The sequence below is a fragment of the Sturnira hondurensis genome, unplaced genomic scaffold (assembly GCF_014824575.4).
Source record: "Sturnira hondurensis isolate 20B ecotype Veracruz unplaced genomic scaffold, ASM1482457v3 Scaffold0018525, whole genome shotgun sequence".
In the NCBI taxonomy this organism is placed as follows: domain Eukaryota; kingdom Metazoa; phylum Chordata; class Mammalia; order Chiroptera; family Phyllostomidae; genus Sturnira; species Sturnira hondurensis.
Window position 1 is genome coordinate 7,807,536 of NW_028091156.1, and position 21,850 is coordinate 7,829,385.

At 42.5% G+C, this 21,850-nt stretch overlaps 1 protein-coding gene across 8 annotated transcripts in view; it reads left to right on the forward strand.

Moving 5' to 3' along the window:
- The window catches only part of ESRRG (estrogen related receptor gamma), a 511,461-nt gene that overhangs the window by 194,430 nt on the left and 295,181 nt on the right, over window positions 1–21,850 (forward strand). For 4 of the 8 annotated variants that reach the window (XM_037069456.1, XM_037069453.1, XM_037069455.1 and 1 more), the window contains exon 2: window positions 10,362–10,435. The exons of the other annotated variants lie outside the window; for them this stretch is intronic. The gene's annotated coding sequence lies outside the window, so the exon portion shown is untranslated. The remainder of the gene's footprint in view (window positions 1–10,361; window positions 10,436–21,850) is intronic. 8 annotated transcript variants of the gene reach the window in all.

Genomic DNA, 21,850 nt, shown 5'->3' on the forward strand with positions numbered 1-21,850 from the left:
TGATACCCATATGTTAGCTTTTTGCCCAAATAAGATTGTGTAATCATTCTTTATTATTTCTTCTTTCCTGGAAATTATTGCCCTACAATTTGGACGAGAGGGGAGGGAAGCAAATGAAGTGTTTTACAAACCAGGAGAACAGACATGGAAAAGAAGCAGTGTGTGCCTGTGTCTGTATCTTCATTTTTAAATACCGTTTGGCCAAGTTGACACCCCCATAGGCTGGGTTTTTATATCACAGGCCACCTGTCTCAGGTTGGTGCATTATGTGTCCAACTGGGTGGCAAAGAGCACTTCCGGAGCTGGGGCCGAGAGGGGTAGATGTGGCTGGGTAGTGGTACACCCCTCTGCACATTGGCATCGCTCGGTAAATAGTCACTGCAAAGCCTTCGTCTTACTATTTCCAGCCCAACACGGGCAGCAATAGGGGCACTTCCTTGTGATATCATCACTGTCCAATGATGTTTAAGACTTCCCCTTAAAGGGGAAGTCTGGAGAGGGAAGCTGGGATTGTATTTTATTTGTTTTTGCCTCCACAGTTCATAGGTTACAATTGGATTTTAATTTTAAAAAAAAACATGTAGATCTATTAATCTGTAAGTACTTACTCTTGTTCCTTCACAAGGGTAAGATGATATAGGCTTTTATACACCCCCCCCAAGTCAACAAGTTCTCAAGAAACTAAACTCACTTTATCTCAAGAATGTAATGTATGGATGACATTAGTTTTATTCCCTCCACCTGCTAGGCTATCTCCTTATTAGATTCCATCTAATATTTCAACTCTCATCTGAAATAAATGGAAAGGGACTGCCTTTTTTATTTTCATCTTTTTTCCACTTCTATACACATTAAAATAATTATTAGTCTTAACTGACCTCATATAAATTCACGTAGAATTAACTCTGCCTCTATTCATTGCTTTACCAAGAAAGCCAAGCCAAGGATTGTGTGAAACGTCCTGTTCAATGAGAAATACTGTTGGGAAAAAGAACAAAAACCAGAAACAAAACTGTAAATACCTGCTTCTAAGCCAAGGCCAAGGGTGCCCTCTTCTTTTCGTGATAGCCCTGCGTCTGCCTTCTAGAAATTTAGGGGACGGCATAGGGTGGTGCACAGTGGGTCTGCAAAGGAGGCCAAAGAGCAGAAATTCCTTTCAGCAAGAATTTTATTCTGTTTCATTTCACTGTGGGGGTGGGGGGAGGATTTCTTCCGTCAGCCACTTTCTGTCCTCCTGGTCCTGGTGGCCCAGCAAGGTCAGAAAAGGCACGCCCGCCCCANCCCCCCCCCCCCCCCCATGGTCTGTCAGCCTCAGGACCTCTGACTGACAGACTGCTGAATTGCTCTTCTCGCACAAGGCTGTGGCAGTGTGCCTAGCGTGTGCAAAAACCCTCCACGTTGACTGTTTCTTGGGCGTTTGGGCTTGAAATGTGTGCTTCAGCAACCTTCTTAGAAGTGTCCAGTCAGACCCTGTGTCAGGGCCACCTCGGCTGGATACCTCTCGGCGGCGTGGAAAGTCAGCGTTTTGACCCCTCCCGCCCACTGGAAGGTGTCAGCAGTCTTTCACTCGCCTTCCTAGGAGAACATGCTGAGAGCACTGGAACCACTGGGGTGTGCGTGCAGGGCATGCGCGAGGAAGTAAAACTCACTCCTCTCGGTTCCAGGGGCTGTCAACGCCGAAATTCCGTCTTTGGCCTGTTCTCCTTCTTCCGAGGATTGGGAGGCAAGTATGGGCTTATTTTAAGCTTCCTCCAACAGACAGCATCTCCTCCCTCGACTCTTCTATTCTTTGCCGCATGACCTCACTGCGTTAGTGCACTGTCTCCCCCTGATGGCTTTTCGTTTCTTCCCCATTCACGGGGCGGCATTGTATCCCTGATTCACTCCGACTCAGGGTGCGCTCTCCCCCAGGGCACGGCAGAGCTTTCCCGTCCCGCCTATTGATCTTCGGGACTCTGTTCCTGGATTTCCATTCACAAACTCAGGTGCTGTTTGGGTTATTGGCTGTTCGTGGAGGGACAAGAGGCAGCTGGGTGCTAGGGTCTAAAAAAAGAATGTTTCTTTGATTCCCTAAGAGCAAAGTTTGATGTTGGTATTGGTGAGAGTCTGTGTTTGTCCCATGCGCCTGTAAATAAAGGAGGGAGAGAGCAAAATATAGTGCATTTATCTTGCTGCGCAGGCTGAAGAGCAGGAGCACTTGGAAAACAAATTTAGTCATTTCATCGAAGCTTGTTCTTATAGAGCTAAGTGTGAAATTAGTGTGCAAATATGATGAAAGAAATGGACAAATAACCAGAGAAATTTAGTGGATTATTTCTAGATGGAAAACCCTATTTCTAAGGAACAATAGAACGTGTCCCTTTGAAGAGACATAGTACCTACCATTCGGAGACAACAGGTTTCATGATATTGCAGGAAAGAGGAAAGAAGGAGAGGGAAGCCCAGAATCGGGTTAAAATTTCTTCAGCTGTACTAATGAATTATGCCCATGAGGGGAAAAAAAACCACCTAAATTAGGAGAGAGTGCCTGTCTTAATAAGAGCCACAGTGACAAGGCCTTCTTGAAATAGAAGTAAAATAAGGGAAAAATTGCATCGTCGCAGGGCTCATTTGATGAAAGGGCCTCAGTAAATTGTGATTGCACAGTTAATAAACTGTGCTTTTTTTGGAAGACAAAATTAGTTGTTCCGTGGTAAAAAAAAAAAAATCAATTACACATCGTATTGTCTTCTTTAACCAATCAGGCTGAGAATCCACCCTAATAATGAATTCTTGAAGTGAGTAGAACCTCCGTGCATCCAAGATTCAACTCTGTTTTTCGACAGGAGACTGAAAACGAACATTTCTAAAGGAGGAGTAAATTCTTTTCCATGGTGTTGAATGGGTGTTTCCTATTTTTTTCACATAAGTGATGTGTGGAGAGCAGTGAACCTGTTCGTTCTATTTTTAATACAGTTCAACAAGAATGGGTATCTGGTAGTGTATTCAGTGTGTGGGGGGGGGTGGCTATTCAAAGGAAAGGGTCGGGTGTGCCTGCATGTGACAGAAAATTGAGAAACACTTGTGAATAGGTCAGTTATGTTAGCAGATGGAAAAGGGCAGCTTCCATAAACAGAGCCATAGTATATATTTTAAAGTATATTATAAAAACATTATCGCTTTTGTGAAACTGTTCTAAGTACGTGTGAGGTTATACATGAAATGCCATCTTTTTATAAAAGGGATGGCCTATTTACAGATCTAAGTCAGATCTGTATTAGGATAGTAAGTATTGGGATTAAAAGTGACTGTGTTTTGATAGCTCGAGTTGCAAATCAGTTCCTTGAAACCTGGGACGTATTTTTCCATAGTAAAAATGGAACACGTGGCTATTGAGCTATTTCAGAAAATCCAGCTGGACCATAGGTAGCTGAGATACTATACATTTGAAACATGGGGTTCAGGTGGCCAGAGTGGCTCCGCAGGAAGATGTGGGTTTGGGAGTCAGCTGCAGCCAAGTTCAGGTCTTTTTGCCAACTCATGTGACTTAGGTTAGGTTGCTGCGTGGTCCCTCTGTTTCCTAATCTGAAAAAAAAATGGGGAAAATCCTACCTTCCAGAAGGCTGGTGGGGAAAATCGCAAAGAATGAAAGTGACCATTGTATTTGTGGGCTCTGACGATCAAAGAATTGAGAAAATGGAACAACAAAACACTACTTTTGAAATTTAATAATAGTTTTTAGCGATTGAATGGATTCTTGAGGGACTACAGGTTTGCCGGAGGGTAAGGAAGCTTTCAAAGCACCTTGACCACAAAGGTGGTCAACCTTACGTCGACCAGCCAGACAGGCTAGGACACATGGAATTGTTTAGCTCTGACTGGCGGCGAGCAAGGGGGGACAACTCCCAGGAGACAGGAGGAATGGGACAGCCTGTTGTCTCAAATGACAATGTAAAATGGAGTGGATAATGCTCAGCTAGGCTGGAATGGGGGCAGGAAAAGGATCCCACTGTGTTCCACTAGTGGGTCACACCCTAGGGACCCTCCCACTCAGATATTCTAAGTTTAGTCTGCACCCTCGAAACTCAAAGGGAATTAGAAAACATGAGCACTATCTTTGGAAACCAAGAGTGTTAATGAAAAGGTCAAATCACATAGAGGAAAAGGAGCTAAGCAGAGGGACAAATAAGTTCTCGACTAGAGTTTCTAGGGAAGGATTTACATGGGAAGGGGCCTGTGTGAGGCCTTGAGGAATGAGTAGTAATTGGGTGGGTGGAAAGAAACAGGATCGGGAAACAGCGTAGCTTGTTTCATCAGAGAAGGGAAGAGCCAGGCGAAGGCCGATGTATCAGGGGAAAGGCAGTATACATACGCCTTTCAGGAGCCATGAAGAACCAGCTGCTGTACACGTTGACCAGGGGAAATGAATTGATTTTAAAACAAAGATGAAGTTACCAGTAGCTGGTCCAATGCCTTGAATACGGTAGGCTCTTAATAAATGGTTCATGATTTGAAATGTTGCTTTTTTTTTTTTTTTTTGCATCATGTATATAACAAAGAGTGACTTTGATTTTGTATGTCTCTGAACACGACATTTGCCATGCTAGGTAAGTCCTCTTTGCAAAAATATCTGTCACGGAGCATGCTGGATTCTTACTGTCTGTCCATAAAGCAACTGATTTATGTTTCAGTCTAAACCCAAACTGACGGACCTAGAGTCCCCATAGCAGAGCATTAAGGGACTTGCCTATGGGATTCTAGAATATTCCTCACCAGCCAAATGGGGACCCAAGAAAAGGTAAAACTTGAGGAGAGCCTAGTCAACAAGATAAGAAGTTTAGTAATGCTGATTTATAAAGACACTGTAACTTTTAAACGTGTACTTTCAACCTGAAGGACTGCAGTGGGGATTTAAAATACGACTATTTAATTTTTAAAAATTACATAAATTAAGTGAACGGCCCATTAGCAGGATGCCATCAGGATCACATGGCCGATTTAGATCAAGTTATATTATCTCGGCTGCCAGATTTGAATAAGAATTAAGAAATTACTATTCCGAAGTGGTGTTGGATGCGGACCCTCATTTGCAGCGATATTCTTCATGATAACGGCCTGGAACTGACGGCTGGGACAGGCGTACCCCAATCCTCATGCTGCCATTGCTGGGGGGTCATTCGTGGGAGAGAAACAGCTAATTAATTGCCCTACCTGCCTTCATGAAGGCTTATACTGCAGGATCCTCATGTCGGAGCAAAGACATGCTCGAGTCCAAAGAGCCCAACGTGACGGGCACTCCGCTTCTCCTTGGCGTCCGCTTTGCTGGGCCAAACTCAAGTCCCATGGCCACAGGGAAGCCGGAGACTCTGCCCCTCTGCAGGCTGGCTGACCCCTTTCTGTGACCTGCGTATTTGAACTTTTTATTTACACAGTAATTTTATATGAATCCATATTCTGCCTCTTGGACTGTTCAGCAGCTGACGGGGTGAAAATGATTCAACGTCTTAGTCTTAGAAATTAAAGATGAGACACATCTATTCTTCATTCCACCAATGCCACTTTTAATGCCACTTTTCAGAGCTCCGTGATTTTGCTTCTGCTTTATTTTTGTGAGTGTTAAGGTATTTTCTACTCCTTCCCATTTCCTCTACCATTGATAAGTTAATTATTTCAAGGTACACGTGGAATTCTAACTTTTGTTGCACTCATCCTTCACTGCTCTGGTACTTAAGGCTTTCTGTTGGACACTTTAGTTCTAATTATACCTTGTACTTTGTTCTTTCCATTTTGTTCATCTTACTAGGACAAAAAATCTACATTTTCTTTATTTATTCCAGCATCTATCACACTGCTGAGTACATTCTAGGGAGTAGGCATTGCTTGGTGGTCTCCTCGTCACTAATTTATTCCCCAAGCTTTCACCAGGTATCTTCCTGGAAAGGCACCATGTCAGCCACTGGGAAGCCTCAATGCCTTCCCTCAGGGAACACACGCCTAGTTGAGGTGCAGCCTGGTCAGCCAGCATAGAGCGGATGCTCTGAGAGCAATAAAGCTCATGTTCTGAGTCAAATCCTGGACATACTCTAAGGCGGTGATCAGCTCATAGCCCAACTCAGAGTCCTGACCGTGCCGCCATCACCAGGTAACCTTGGGAAAGACTCTGCAATCTTTGAATCCCAGTTACCTGTCTGTGCCTGGTGACTGTCATCAGAACGCCCACTTACCTCTCCTGGTGAGATGACTAAGAGGGCGATGGATGTTTGTTAACCTCTAAAACACCGAACAGAATTTTATGCAGAAGTCAAGTCCAAGACATTTTTTTTTTAAGGATTAAAAAAAAATTTCCAGCCCTGGCTGGTGTAGCTCAGTGGATTGAACGCGGGCCTGCAACCCACAGGATCGCAGTTCGATTCCCAGTCAGGGCACATGCCTGGGTTGCAGGCCAGTTCCCGGCAGGGGACACACCAGAGGCAACCATACATTGATATTTCTCTCTCTCCTTCCTTTCCCCTCTAAAAATAAATAAATAAAATCTTTAAAAAAAAATCCAGTGCTGCAAATTTGTCTGCACAGTTTTGGAATTCTGTACTTTGAAAACAAGACAACGGGTGCTAACGTATGGGGCTGCGTAAGTCATAGATGGTTCGCAGCACATCTGTCCTATTAGATTTATGCAATAAATCCCCACTCCCCTTAAAACGTTTGTTCGAATGTGTCAGTACCATTTTATGCCTCTGTCACATGTTTGTAGTAACATGGCTTCCTGAACAGCCCATTGTAATTAGGGTCAGATATTCTTCTTGTCCTGTAAGGCAGATTCAATCCCTACCTTATCTCATGGGGTGCTGGTGGAAGGATATGCCATAATGATGGGACCTCTAGATAAACAGTGATGATTTGGGGGGTCTTGATTTTTTATACCTCCTTTGGTATGGTTACCACCCCCTCTCTCCCTTCCAACCTTTAGCTCCCCTTCCCTCTTAAATTCTGTGCAATGTTAGAAGAGAACCAGAGAAATTGTGTGACAGCTCGTGGGGCATGGGAAGTGTAGTTGGCATCTGTTATTGTCTTTCAAAAATGACTTTCTAATGACACTTACTAACTACAGTTAATTCCTGCAAATGAGGGCACTATTTGACAAGCCACCGAGCTCTGCGTTTGTTTTCAGGGTGATCCTCACCTGCTTTCCACCATCTTTATGTGTCTGGAGAGTATTGTTTTTTTAGTAGGAAAAAATTCCTGTGTTGAAAAATTATTTCGGAAACGGTTTGCTCCAAATAATTTTTACCGAGAATCTCTTTGGTCATGTTTGTTCATGCTCATCATCAGGAGCATTTAATACACATAAAAGTAGAAGCATTTGAACGTTGCTAGTCTAATTTATGCATGTTTTTCCTTTATGTTGTATCTTAGGGATTTTTCCTGTGGCTCACTTATGAATGACCTCAGCTTCAATTAACATATATTTTTTTAATCTGTAAATTCAACTATTTTAATGTAGAAAGAAAACATATTAAAAGGCACTAATTATCCTCGAGTGTGTTCAATAATAATGGATCAGCAATGCTTTAATTCCTTGCAAAATAGTTACTTTTGTCTTTACTTTTAATACTTTTAATAGAAATAAGAATATATTTGAGAACTCTAATTTTCTCTTGATGGTGGATTCATACCCCCCATTCCATAACATACTGTCCCACTATACCTGTTTTTTATTGTCATACAATTATAAATTAGTATGATAAATATTTCCTAAACTGATGACAAGGAGAGAGTAAATGGTGTTGGTGTTACAGATGTGTAATAACCATGTAGTACTAAAGTTAGGGGCATTTGCCTCATTAAAGTCAAGGGAAACATTCATAAGTGGGCTAAAAAACCATGACTATTTCCCTGATCAGTGTGGCTCAGTGAGTTGGGCATCATCCTGCAAATTGAAAGGTCACTGGTTCGATTCCCAGTCATAGCACATGCCTGGGTTGTGCTCTGGGTCCCTGGCTGGGGCTTGTGTGAGAACAACCTATTGATATGTCTTCCATCTCTTTCTCCCTCCATTCCCCTTTCTCTAAAAAATAAATAAATAAAATCATTCAAAAAAAGAGAATTGTGACTGCTTTGGAGGTACATTTGGAAGCTAATGAAATCTAGAAATCTTAGAAATCTATTAGAAATCTTCAGGTGGGTGTGTGAATGAAGATATCAAGTCTCTTCCACTTTCTGGGTTTTAGATTCCTCATGTGTAAGATGCTACAGGGTTGGCAATATAAGACAGAAAACTGTACTTGAACAATAATTTTTTTTTAAAGATTTTATTTGTTTATTTATCTTTAGAGGGGAAGGAGAGAGGGAGAGAAACATGAATGTATGGTTGCCTTTTGTGCATCCCCTGCTGGTAGTTAACCTGCAAGGAACCAGCCTGCAACCCAGGCATGTGCCCTGACTGGGAATCGAACAGCGATCGTCTGGTTCGCAGGCCCGCGCTCAATCCACTGAGCTACGCCAGCCAGGGCCCGAACAATAATTAAATAAATTTAAACAAAAAAGATAAATGTTAGATAAAATTATCTTCATGATTTGTTCTGATGCTAATGTTCCAACCTTCAAAATATCAATGTGTGCCCCCAGAGTATTTCAGGTGCATGAGAATTGTGTATCCTTTTATAAGTAATTTAATGTTATTTACAGTAATTTGTAAGTAAATTCCTCATCAAACCAAAGTAATTGCAGATGAATAAGTGGTTTCTACAGGTCACAAAATTGGAACCCACAGAATCCCAAGTCACCAAGGCATTTTTCTGGTTTCAATGTGATGTTAAGTCACATGGATCTCAGTGGTGCCACCAAAACATTTTCCTCGTTTCCACGTGACGGAAGTCCCCCTCACTGGGTAAAGGGATCTAGGAGACAAGGGTGAATTTAGGGAGAGGAAGACGGCTGCTAGATATTCCTATTTTCCTTGGGACCGAGGCAGTTGCAGGGGGCAGCCATCATGTTGTTCAGAATAATTCCGTGGCAGTGCTTCCGTGAACTCGCTAGTATGGTTGTCCCTCCAGGAGTTAGAAAAACAAAAGAGAAACGAAACAGCGAGAGGGACACCCTGGCTTCGTTCAGCTGTGTCTGCAGCAATGCAGCGCCCCAGCAGCTGCTATCTTTTGTAAATAGCCCTGTTTTGTGTTTTCCTGGTGGCCCTTCTCCGCCCCCACTCCCCACTCTCCGTAGAGCACGCCAGCTAGACTTTATCACCTTATAAAACTGGGACAAGCCAGCAGGGGATGAGAATTTCCAAGAACCACCCTCCGGGGCTGGTGATGCCAGGAGTCTGAGATGGTGCTGGGGGTCTCAGAGAGAGGGATGGCGCGGGCCTGAAGCTCTGTTCGTCCGTCCTTTCCGAGAGCGAGTTCAGTGCTCCGTGACCGTCCACCAAAAAGTTAAGCAAGCTCAAGTGCAGCCCCATGTAAACTCTTGAACTCTAAGTTATTTAGAGACCAAGACAGATGGCCAAACAGATTTGCTAGAGAATTACGTAAACAGACTCTATTCCAGTGGCTGTATGTTCACCCCTTCGCCTTCAGAGCGAAACTGTCAGGACTTAGGCGGAACTGCGGGTTGAAGTCCAGCTGCTCTCCTCCCACGTTGGGTCTTTGTCCTCCAGGCCCACCTAGAATTTTTAGAATCTGCCTTTATCATTGTAACTTAGTAACTTTAATATTCAAAAATATATTTTATGGCCTATTTTATCCCAGGCATGATGCTATACAATAGAAAATATAAGGATAAATAAGCAAACCCCAAATTGACAAGAATAAAAAATCTCTTAGCACTTTATTATACGTTTGCAAAATTATAACATCCACACCTTTGTAAAATTGTAGTATAATTTATACTTTTGTAAAATTCGTAATTTTGTAATGTAAAAATTTGTTCACTTAGCAACTTATTTTGAATATTTGCAACAGATGAGAGACCGATAGTATAGAATAAAAGCATAGAAAAATTAAAACTTATGAAAGCTTAATGCTTATTAAAGTTGACATCAAAAAATGAATGGGAAAAAGACAGATTATTTTTATGTGGCCGTTTGAAAATGTTGACTTCATGAAGAAATGGAAAACTGAATCTCTTCCTAAACCTTTTATAAAGATAATCTCTAGAGGTATTGTAGAGATAAGTGTGGAAAATAAAACTATAAAAATAATAGAAGAAAGTACAGAAGAATATCTTTGTGACTTACAGATGAGAAAATTATTTTCAAAACCTCAAGAGGTACATTAATACAAAAACCACTAACTTATTTATCTAAAAATTAAGGATTTGTGCTAAAAAACAAATAAATACTCAGTTAATAGAAGAAAATACTTATGTCTAATATGTCCAATATCTAGGCTATAAGAAGAATTCCTGCAAATAAAGAAGACAAAGATAGCAATCCCAGGTGAAGAGAAGCGCGGTGGATCAGGTAAGGCAATTTTTAGAAGAGTGAACCCAAAGCGTTAGCACACATAGTGGGAGGTGCTGAAACTCATGAGCATTAAGAGACATGCCAGTTCTAACAGCATAAATTAGATAAGCAAAAATCAGAACCCGGAACTGCATAATGTCGAGAGTTGGCCGAAAAACCAAGATTTGGAACTGCAAATGTGGTTGGTGGGACTATGGACTGGTGAGACGACTATGGGCATACCGCAATCAGCACTTTTGATCTTGATATGTTTCCCCAAGAACTTTGATACCATCTGTAAAGACGTACAGGCAAGGGTGTTTGTGGCAGTCGTGTCTGTGGTGGGAAGAGGCTGGCAGTGTGTGTCTCTGAACGACCAGATGGATGAAGCAGCTGCCTGGGTGGTGGGTTCAGTCCCCACTTGGGACACGTAGGAGAGGCAACTGGTCCATGACTCTCTCTCAAATCTGATGCTTCTCTCTCTCTCTCTCTTCTTCTCTTCCCCTTTCTCTGAAAATAAATAAAATCTTTTAGAAAAGGAATACCACAAACATTTTAGTGCGTAGAAATTTGACAAGAGGAAATGGGCACATTTCTTGAAAACCATGAAATTCCAAAATACAACTAAGATCATTTAAATTGTCTAAATATTCTTAACTCCTCTTGAAATCCTTCTAAAAAAGAAAGCTCTGGGCCCCAACAACTTAAGCAGAAATAATGCCAGTTCCTCAAAAATCTCCTTCAGAAAATAGAACACGCAGCACTTCCCAAGACATTTGATGAGGGGTTGGGAAGAATAACAGTGACACCCGAACCAGACAAAGATAGAAAAAACAAAGAAAAAAACTGCAAACTGGTATTCCTCATGATCATGGATACAAGTTTCTCAATCACATATTAGCCAATCAAATCTATAGCGACATATAAAAGAATAATACACAGTTACAGAGGAAGGAGAGTTTCTTCTGGGATTGCAAGGCTGGTTCAATATTAGAGTCAAACAACATAATTCACTATATTAATAGTCTGAAGAAGAAAGACCGCACGTTTATAACAACTGCAGCAGGAGAAAATATTTGCCACAATGTAGTATTGATCAATAATGAAAATTCAACATTGTACTGGAAGTCCTAGCCAGATAATTATATCATGAAATGGACACAAAGGGCTTATAGATTGGAAAAAATTTAAAACCGTCTCTACTGTATGTGAGCAACATGATTGTCTACATAGAAAAATCACAGGAAAATTACCAAAAAAAAAATCTCTTAGATTTTTCACTCCTAGATAAGAAGTGACTTTAGCAAGTTTGCAAAATACCTGCACATGAATCTTTAGAGCAGTTTTATTCCTAATTGTTCCAAACGGGAAACTCTCCGAATGTCCTTCAAGGATGAGTGGATTCATCAACTGTGGTGCATTCATACGAGGGGGCACTCCTCAGCATCAAAAGGAAGAAACCGTGGAGGCACCCAACAATTTGGATGATGTTTCTTGCTGAAGGAAAGGAGCCAGTGTCAAAAGGTTGTATAGTATAGGACGTCATCTCTGTGACATTCACAAAAAGACAGAATTGTAGAGTTGGAGACAGGCCAGAATTTGCCAGGGGGTGGGGGTGGGGCAGTTTGACTACCGAGAAGAAAACCCAGAGAGAATTTTGGGAGGTGAGTGGGATTGCTCTGTATCTTGACTCTTGTGGTAATTACATCAGTTTATTCATGTGTTAAAAGTCATAGGCCTGTACATGAAAACAAATGTTGATTTTGCTGTGCTATAATTTGTAAAATAAATATAAAAGGTTTTATACTGAAAAGAAAAAATCCTGCCATCATGGCAATTACAGTGTGAGTACAGTGGAGAGACAGGCAAGCAACAAATGAACTCAAGCAGAATGGGGATTGGATTTATGAAGCATGCTAATCGAGGTACTTAGAGCCACTTAAAAACTAAACTTCAGAAGGATTTGCTTCTGGATCTTTTGTAGTAGCGTGGTTGCCTCTAAATCGACAGTGGTTCTTAAAGCTGTTTACCTTACATAGTTAGCGATCCCCTATGAAAATTTGTTTTCTTCTTCATTTACTTAGAAAAATTTTTCTTCAGCTATATGAAGGCAAAATTTTGCCCGGGCCATAAACTTACTGTAAATTTATGACAAGGATACTCCAACATCGATGTTCCAACATTGGCTGAGAGTTTAGCTCTGTATGCAAATGAAAGTTTAGGAAAAATATTTTCTCCAATGTTATAATACCGGTTTAATTTCTAAAAGTACTATGGAGGTTTACATCTCAGTTTATTTTTAAAATTACAGTTTACATTCAGTATTACTTTGTGTTTGTTTCAGGTGTATAGCAGAGTCGTTAGTCAGTCTCAGAAAAACATTGCTATGGGAAAAGGAGAGTTATTTTGAAAAATGATTTATATAAATTACTCTGTCTGCCTCTCCGTTGCTTTCTGGGTACAGATGTACTCTTTCCAGGACATTGGACAGGTAATTTCATTTTGTGCCTCACTTTCCTCATGTGTACAACATGAGGATAACTATTCTGATGTCATGTCAGCATCCATGCGGCATACATATTTGAGCACAAGACTTAAAGGCCCTTGAAAAAGAACATCAATATTTACCATTTTATCATTTTCTTACTTCAAACCAAATACATCTTCTTCTCATTACACAGTTGGAACCCTGATGAAGAAAATGACAGAAACTTGTAATGAGGGAAATATTAAAATATATAAAGTTAGAAAAATGGTCTGTGTGGAAGGTAAAAAGGAAGATAGATTGCTTTATACCCTCTTTTTAAGTTGAAAAACCTACATCAAAGAGTGGAAGGAAATTTAATCACCAAGGCCAGAGTCTGAAGACTGTGAGAAGAGCCATGTGGACATTCCTCAGTCCCCTTTAGAAGATAAAGATATCATGAATATATATGTATTTCTATTACACCTGGGAGCTAGTTAAGTGACTTTAATGTGATTGTCCTAGGGAAGCTTAAAGTGGACCTTCAGTAGAAAGTAATGTGCATACTTGTTTCCCCCTAAAATACATATTTCAATATTGGTAAGGACATATATACTTAAGTAATGAGAGCATTCTTTAAAACATGTCATTGTGTTGTCACAGGTGTGCCACCTAAAGGAGATACACAGACATTCCCTGTAGTATATAAGCACTTAAACTGGGGCCCCTTAATCTGTCCAATAAAGTGTGTGCATACGCATGTACCCATAGCGTGTACAGAGGCCCATTTAATAAATATGTTTATTGCTCGGGAGCGTGTTTTGCAATATTACTGTTCATAAAAGTGGTAGAGGTGACATCCGCTGCTGTGAAACAACTCGTTCACAATATTTGCATTTACTGAGCAAGAACTAATGGAAACAGAACTTCTGTGTTAACACAAAGATCGGAGCTGCTTCATTCAAGCATAGTTTAGAATTGCGCTTTCTAAAGATAAACTCAAGACTCTGCAAAATGTCATGTCTTCTCTTGGATGATCTTTCTTTAAACATTTCTCTTGGCATTACTGTAAGCTGTAAGACACTGAACTTTTACAGAGTAAAAAAAAGGGTTATATTAAGTATGAATGTAAAAGCCGGTAGTATTGTCTAATGTAGGGACTCAGCACGTAGAAAATGGGCGGAAGACTCTCGCCCTTATCCTTTACTAGTCCGGTGGTGTCCCAGCAAGAATGCTAATATAAGTAACATAGTGTCACACCGCCATCCAAAAAAAGTAGTATTGTTCTTTCCTGTTAAACGTTATTAACTAGTATGGATAAAAATCTTAAAAATGGAGTGAAATTATCTTTGAGATTATATGTTTCATACGCGCTGGAATTTTGTATAGTTCCAACTGTGAAGGCAATTGCGCCATTTCGCTTTTTAAGCTTCGTCTGACTTTCTTGCCTTTTAATTGTGACGTCAAGTTTTCAGAGACTAGACTGAACCAAGGCCAGCCGTCCCACATGAGCCGTGATGCCAGGTAGAAAGCTCAGCTCCTTCCTGCCACAGCAGACTGTGCAAATGTGTTTCTGAAACCCTTAAGGTAAGATTTAAAAAAAAAATGGACAATTGTCAAGGATGGTTGATTTTTAAGGCTTAACTAGCTGAGCAGTGTTCATTTAAAATAACATATGAGTCTCAATCAAAATGATCTAGCTGAGCAAACGGCGCCTTTGTCCTTCTCAGTCAAGGAAGTTCCCAGAAGCTGGGAATCCATGAGAGTGAAATTTCTTTGGCGACAGCTCTCTTTATTCCATTTTGGTAATTTTTTTCTGCATAGCTGTAAAAAAATTCAATCTTATTGCAGATTGCATTTTTAAGAAACTTTCCTAGTCTGAGTCCAACTTTCCGTTTTTTTTTCCTCATTCATCAAAATGTAGGTTGACCAGAAAGAGTATGAGGTTAGAAGTACCCATTTCCTTTGGGAAGCAGACTTTTCTGTCAGAGGAGAAAAGTCTTTTTAGGTCCGTTCTGGTGGTGCTGATGGCTGGGATCCATTATGCTTCTGGGGGTGTGGCCCCCAGCTGTTGGCCTCTGAGGTCCCAAGTCCCAGGCCAGCTGATTTGCTGGGCCCGGCTTCATTAGTGCTATCCAGCCTTGAAAACACAGGCTAATTTGCACAGAAAACTGGAGGTGTTCTCCAACATTCTGGGTCTCTAGCAGGGTCTCCTTTAGTGGACAGCTGCTCCCTGATCTTCCTGGTCACATCAGTCCAGTTATTCCACTCTGACCACCAACCCCCCAAAGTGGGGCAAGACCAGAGTCATTGCTGAGAGAAATGCCTCAGTGGCCACTTCTCTTGGCCCATCCTTCCTTCTGGTCAAAATGAACACTTACAGCGGAGAATTTTTCCCTGCATCATTTTTGTTCACTGGGTTCCTTTAACCCCCATTTTGGGCTGTGATAGCAGGAGTTCAGAATCGTGAGAAAATGCAATCTAGACCCTTACACAGAACCCGAATTCACGTGCAGGCATTTTTAAATGGCTTTAATAAATGTGTTAGCTGTATTCCAAAACAGCGCTGACCTCCGCATAGGTCGTTCTGTTAACAGGTCTTGGCTTGACTTGCTTTTTACTGACTTGTTGATTTAAGGACCAGCTGCCTCTTAGGAAATTGTGATCAAAAGCTATAAAAGCAGCCCATAAATATGTCAAATGCATGAGTTGCAATTGGGAAGCTTGATGTGTCCAGTGATCCAATCGGCAATAAAGATAGGTGCTTCTTGACATTCCTGTCCTTAGTGATGCTGGGAACACCGCCCGCCTTCACCAGTAGTTTGTATGTGCCTGCTTGCTTGTGTATGTCATACATACCTACAATTACATCCCACCTTCTTCTTCTCCAGTGTTATAATTGTGTTTCCCATCTCCCTCCATCTCCCTCATGTTCAGAAAGACTCAGGGAAGCCAGAATACCCCAAATGCTATTTCATTAAATTAAGGAGAAATACACGAGTCCTTTAATAAGCAGAAAGAAATGGGGTGAGTGCGGTAAAATGATTTAGAAGAAAACACTCAAGAGTAAGCCCCTGGAAGTTCGAGTGAAGGCCCGCAGTAGAGACCAGGGGAGTCAAAGCATTGCCGACATAGAAGGGTGGGTGTCGAGTGTGCATAAGAAAGTTCTCCAGGGAGCTGGTGTCAAAGCTCAGACTTAATTAGAATTTGTCAGATGAGAGTGAGCAGGTAGAACAAAAGCCGTCCCACTGAAGGATATGCAAGGGCCAAAGCCCACAACTGGGAAAGGAAGATGAAATATTTAAACTATTGACCTACAAGCGCAACTGCTTCCCCAAAGAAATGCAAGAGAAGACTTTCTGTTGTGTGACAGAACGTGGGAGTGAGGGATTGGACTAGATGACTGCACCCTAGCCTGATTCTCAATTTAATCATGGCTTTGAGATTTAATCGCTCTCGGAAAGGATGGCGATTATCAGCCAGTGTAATTTGTATAAGATATTCCTGAAAGGCCTGGGATTTTCTGTAAGAACATAGCAACATTTTAGGGCAAAAAAAAAATCTTAGGATAAAACAAAAATTTACTAATTTTTATGGTGAACTTAAAGAAAAGTAAAAGCTGTTCAAAAATGCCAAAATGTCCTTGTATTCGGAGTTTTCCCTTTAGCTACATTGTCCTAATACCTATCAGCGGTTCTTACACTGTGGCTGGGGCCAGCAGCACCAGGGTCAGCGGACCACTAGTTAGAAATGTACATCCCCGACCCCCATCCAGACCCACTGAATCAACAACTCTGTCTCCTGGCTTGCGTTGTTTTCAACCAGAAATCTGCCATCATCCTTTCCTTTGTGTCTCCTTATCAGTGTGTTTTGTCTCTGGCTACTCTTGCGATGTTCTCCTTATTCACGATTTTGAGCCACTGCATCGTGGGGTACCATTTCTTCATGTTTCCTATGCTGTTGGGTTTTGTGGAGATTCATTGATGTGTTGGCTTGTAAATCTCCCTGGACCCAACTTTTGAACACATAAAATACAGTTAGTATAGCATTTCATGTCTTTGTCTGCCAACGCCAGCATCTGGGCCAGTTTGGGGTCCATTTCAATTCATGCAGATTCTTTCCCTTCACTGAGGGATTTTTGTTCCTGCTTTTGCTTGAATGTCTGGTCACTTTTGACTGGATGCCAGACAGTGAACATGTACCTTGTGGTGTGCTGGGTGTTTTGTTCTTCTGTTAGTATCCTTGGGCCTTGTGTTGAGGTGCAGTTAAGTTACTTGGGAAGGGTTTGAATCTTCAGATGCTTACGTTAAAGATCTGTTCACTTGAACTGGGACACTACTCAGTCTTCTGCGGTCCTCACCTTAAGCCCCTCAAATAATGGGATATCCCCAGCCTGGCTGGTAAGGATGGGTGCTCTCCCTGATCCTGTGTGGGCCCTGGGCACTGTTCGTTACCTCTGATATTTTGAATGGCTCTATCTCCAGCTTCGGATAGTTTTTTTATAAGCTTAGCATTAGTATCCGGCTGAGTACTTGAAAGGGACCAGCCGCACGTGGCAGAGTCCTCTAGCTGGGCAGCCCCCTCTTATCCAGCCTTCTATCCTGCAACCTCTAGCTGCCTTGACTTCCCTCAACTCTCAGCTCTGCCACCTTCTGGAAGGAGTCTGCTGGACTCTGCCTGATGTCCGCATCCCTTTGTCATTCCCAGAGAGCACCGTCTCTTCTCCCCTCATCCCAGGGTCTCACAGGTTGTTTATTTAAGGTGGGAAGGTGACCCTGGCCCCTGTTTCTGCATGTCCGCTAAATGTAGATGTTAATTGGTCCTGGTTTAATCTCCTTTTACATATTAGAGCTTCCCAGGCGGTGCTGGGTGGTAGGGTAACAACACTGGTTCCTGTTTATTGAATAGTTACTGTTAGGTGTCTTTTGTAAACGTTGCATGTGGGCTGGCTTACTTGGTCCTCAGAACAACCCCAGGGAACAGATGTTGGGTGCACTTTGCAGATGCCAAAACCGAGGAGCGAGTGACTAATAAGCCCAGGTCGCCGGGCCGATGGACATCAGATCCCATATTTCAGTGCAGGTTTCCCGGACGTGTCTGCTCACCTTACTTCCCAGGGCTGCCACCCCACAGAGGTGGCTCACTGTGGAATGTACCTTAAGAACAGGACACAGCAAGGGCTTCAGGCCCAAACCACAGTTTTGCCACTTAGGCAAATCACTGGGCCTTCTTAGACCTCAGTTTCCTCATTTTTCAATAGGAACTGAGCATCCCCAGCCCTAGAGAGTTCTTATGAAAAGGAAATAAAATAAAGGGCCTAACGGAGTCTGGGGCCCCTTTACTGAAAACTTGCCAGTTAAGTGTAAGGTGTGGCTGTGCTTAGCATTTGAATGTCACTTATTAGTAATCTGATTATAAAGCTGTTAGAGTCCTGGCTGGCGTGGCTCAGTGGATTGAGCATTGGCCTGTGAACCAAAGGGTTGCCAGTTTGATTCCCAGTCAGGGCACATGTCTGGGCTGTGGGCCAGGTCCGCAGTAGGGGGCGTGTGAGAGGCAACCACACATTGATGCTTCTCTTTCTCTCTTCCTCCTCCTCTTCCCATCTCAACAATTAAATAAATAAAATCTTGAAAAAAATTCAGCTGTTAGAGGACACACACAGCGACTTTGGTTAATTATTTATTTGTAATTGCAATGCAGAGTGGTTGCGTTTCATTTCCTCTTTACAATCATGTTTGAAAAGAAGAGCCGTGTCCTCCTCATTTGTCAGGGGGAGGGACCGAGACTCAGAGGGGTTAGAAGATGTGGCCAAGGGCCCAAGGTCACCAGGTGGCAGAGCTGAGGGCCCCTCACAGGCTTTCTTATTGTAGCCATTATTCTTTGTACTACGGGCAAAATACCAATCAGAATTTGAGAAGTGCTTTGAGAAAGTCGGTGAACTTTGAAGTGACCATATTTATGTTCTAAATGTTACAATTAACACCCAAACACAGGATATTTTTCCAGTAAATGGGCATGTGTTCTGGTGAACGAATCCTGATGTTGCTAAGGATGAAGGAAGAGGGTTTCCGACTCTGGCTTTGTGGGGAAGCCACATCTGGACCGGGCTCCGTTTTCTGAAGGCCGAGTGACTTTTAGCACAATCCCCAGAGAGGATGCAGTACACAGACTTGTAGGATCTGAATTTTCTCTCTCCTTCCAGACTTTTATACTGTGTGCATTTTTGAAGAACACCTTGAATGTTTATTTCTAAATGTGATACTGTGTGGGTGATATCGCTGCATTTCTTTTCATGTGTCCGGAATTTAAACCTGCAGGCGGTCGAGTGTGGTGGTGACAATGGCCCTGGACAGTTAATAAATTCTAAGCAGAGATGCATAAATCAGCAGAGGGTATTTTTAAACTTTTCTCCCCCCCCCCAAAGGGTGGTTAAAGGAGAACAGGAAAGAAACGTCTTCAGAGAATTGTTTTCTGTCGGTTCAGAAAGCGGAGGGAAGCGGTGAGCAATGCCCAGTGCTGGTTAGCAGATTGTCATTTTTAGGTTTGATGTTCCAGGGTTTAATTGTCTTTCATGTGAACAATAGCAGACACTCTCTGGTGTACTATGCTAGGATGATAAAAGGAGGTCGTTCTTGCATAGCAATGCCTTTCTTTTTTTATTATTAGCGTAAAAAATTAGCAAGCTGGAAGTCGTTAGAAGGAGTTGTGCCGGCATTAATTGTAATGCAGCCTGAATTTGTTTGCAGACCACTGCAGCAAGACAATAGCTGGGAGAAAAAAAAGAGCAATATTAATAGCCTTCTACTCATTGTATCATTTTGTGGGCCTTAATAAGGTGTCTGCTGTCAACCAGAATTTATTTTTTTTTAAAAAAAGGGCGTAGTAATTGATGTATTGCAGTAAGTATGGATGAGGGCTCAGCTTGATTAATGTATGAGTTGGCTTTTTAAGGCATTTTAAAAAGGCTTCTTAACGGGGTCTTCAGAGACTGGCAGACCCCCCTGCAAACTGCGTCTTTGCCTTTGAGAATCAGGCGGACAATGGCCGATGTCTCTAGTGGGGCTTCCTCTTCCTCTCCCTTCCTATCAGATACAACTGAGGCAAGATGCTCCTCGTCAATCATTGCAGCGCTTAAAAAAACCTTGTAAAGAGATTCTGACTCTTCTCCCCGGAGAGAACTTTCCAAAGGTTAAATTAGTTTTCCTTGTGCGCGCTTCAAATATCAGCACGTTCAGTGAGCCGTGCGTTTGGTTTTTAGATAAGCTGCTATTTTGTCCGGTGCTTGAACCCAGACCCTTGGTGGCATAAACCGTTTTTATGTGAGAGGTGGGCTTGGTCCAAGAGCTGTTTCAGGTCAAGGACAAGTTCCATTTCTTCACTGTCAAAGGGCTTGTGTTGTCTCCAAAATGTGAATGTGAGTGTGTGTGTGTGTGTGTGTGTGTGTGAGAAAAAGAGAGAGAGATGAAAAAAGATAGATTAAGCAACTGGTCCTATTTTTATAGACAAACGAAAGAGCAAGCTTCCCAGTAAAGTTCACCAACATAAGCTCCATTCATCCTTTTCTCCTTTTACTCATCACACCGTGTTTCAATTCAACTCCATATTTTTTCACAGAATTTTTAAAATAAGAGACTAAGCGACTGAGTTATAATCCTAGGGCAGACAAGGGGAAAAAAGAAGAAAACTGAAATACTTTGCTTTCTCTGGTGTCCCTAGACATCACCGCAGTGGCCCAGGTAGTGGGCTACGTCTTTTAATTTTCATGAGCAGAGGGTGGTTGGAGGATTCCAAGCTGGCTGGCCCTCCAAGGGCTGTCATGAGGAGGAGGGTGGAGGGGTGCTTGCTTGTCACGTGGCTCCTTTGCTTCAACTAGAATTGAGAGGCAGCCCATGGACATATGAGAGAGAGAGAGAGGAAGAGAGGGGGGGAGAGAGAGAGAGATGCAGTGGAAGGAGTGGGAAGGACCCCACGCACTCTGCACGGCCCCCATGGGGAACTCCTTCCTTGGGTGGGTTCCCCAGCAGACAGCTGTCAGAGGCCCATGCTCAGGTGTGTGGGCGGGATCATCTTTGGGGCTGGGCTTATGTGGTTGGCTCACGGGTTATGTGAGTGACAGGCAGGGACACCTGATGGGGTGGAGCAAGTTGCCGATGAGTCACAGAGGACACTTCCCCTCACGGGTCACCTATTCAGGCTTGTTGCTGCCGTGAAGTATGGTCTTCACTTTGGGTGTTTAAAGAAGTGTCCGGCTGCCACTTCAGCTGGCCACAGGGCCTGATTTACCCTTTGACTTTATATATTGTTTTGCATTGTTCACAGGGGGACTTTTCTCATCTGTAAAACAGAGAAACATACTCAGCAATGTTTCTAAGAATTAGATGAGATAATTCACAGACGGGCTTACCCCGGTGTCTGGCACCACCCAGGCATTCCAGTCAGCTATGATGACATCCGCAGTGACTTGAAGCTAAAGACGGGTCTACTGTTTGTTGTTCCTCAAATGTGGTTGCCAGGAACCTGGCTTTGTCCCTAAGCCCTGCTACTGTTCACGCCAACTTTAACAGGACTGTTTTCTGTTTGTTTGTTTCCGAGGGTTGAATCCAAGTATCATACCAGTTGCCCCTGATTCCCAAGAGATTTTGGGAAAAAGATAGGGTTATCTCTTTTCTTTCTGGATGAAAATGGCAGTAGGACAAGTTCTTTCCAAATGGAACCTGGCATTGACCCAGAGCACTCACCGCACAAACTCTCCAGCCAGTACCTTTCTGTTGGTCTGCATGCAGGTGATGTGCAGAGGAGAAGCCATTTCCAGGACATGGAGCAGTGCTTTTGCCATTGCTGGTGTCCACTGGCCGTGACTGTCAGACAGCTGTAGGCAGCGGCCTCACTCCATACCAACTGCTCCGTTCCCACAATTTTCCTACTATTTTTCCTACTATTTTTCCCACTATTTTTCCCACTCTCTGCAC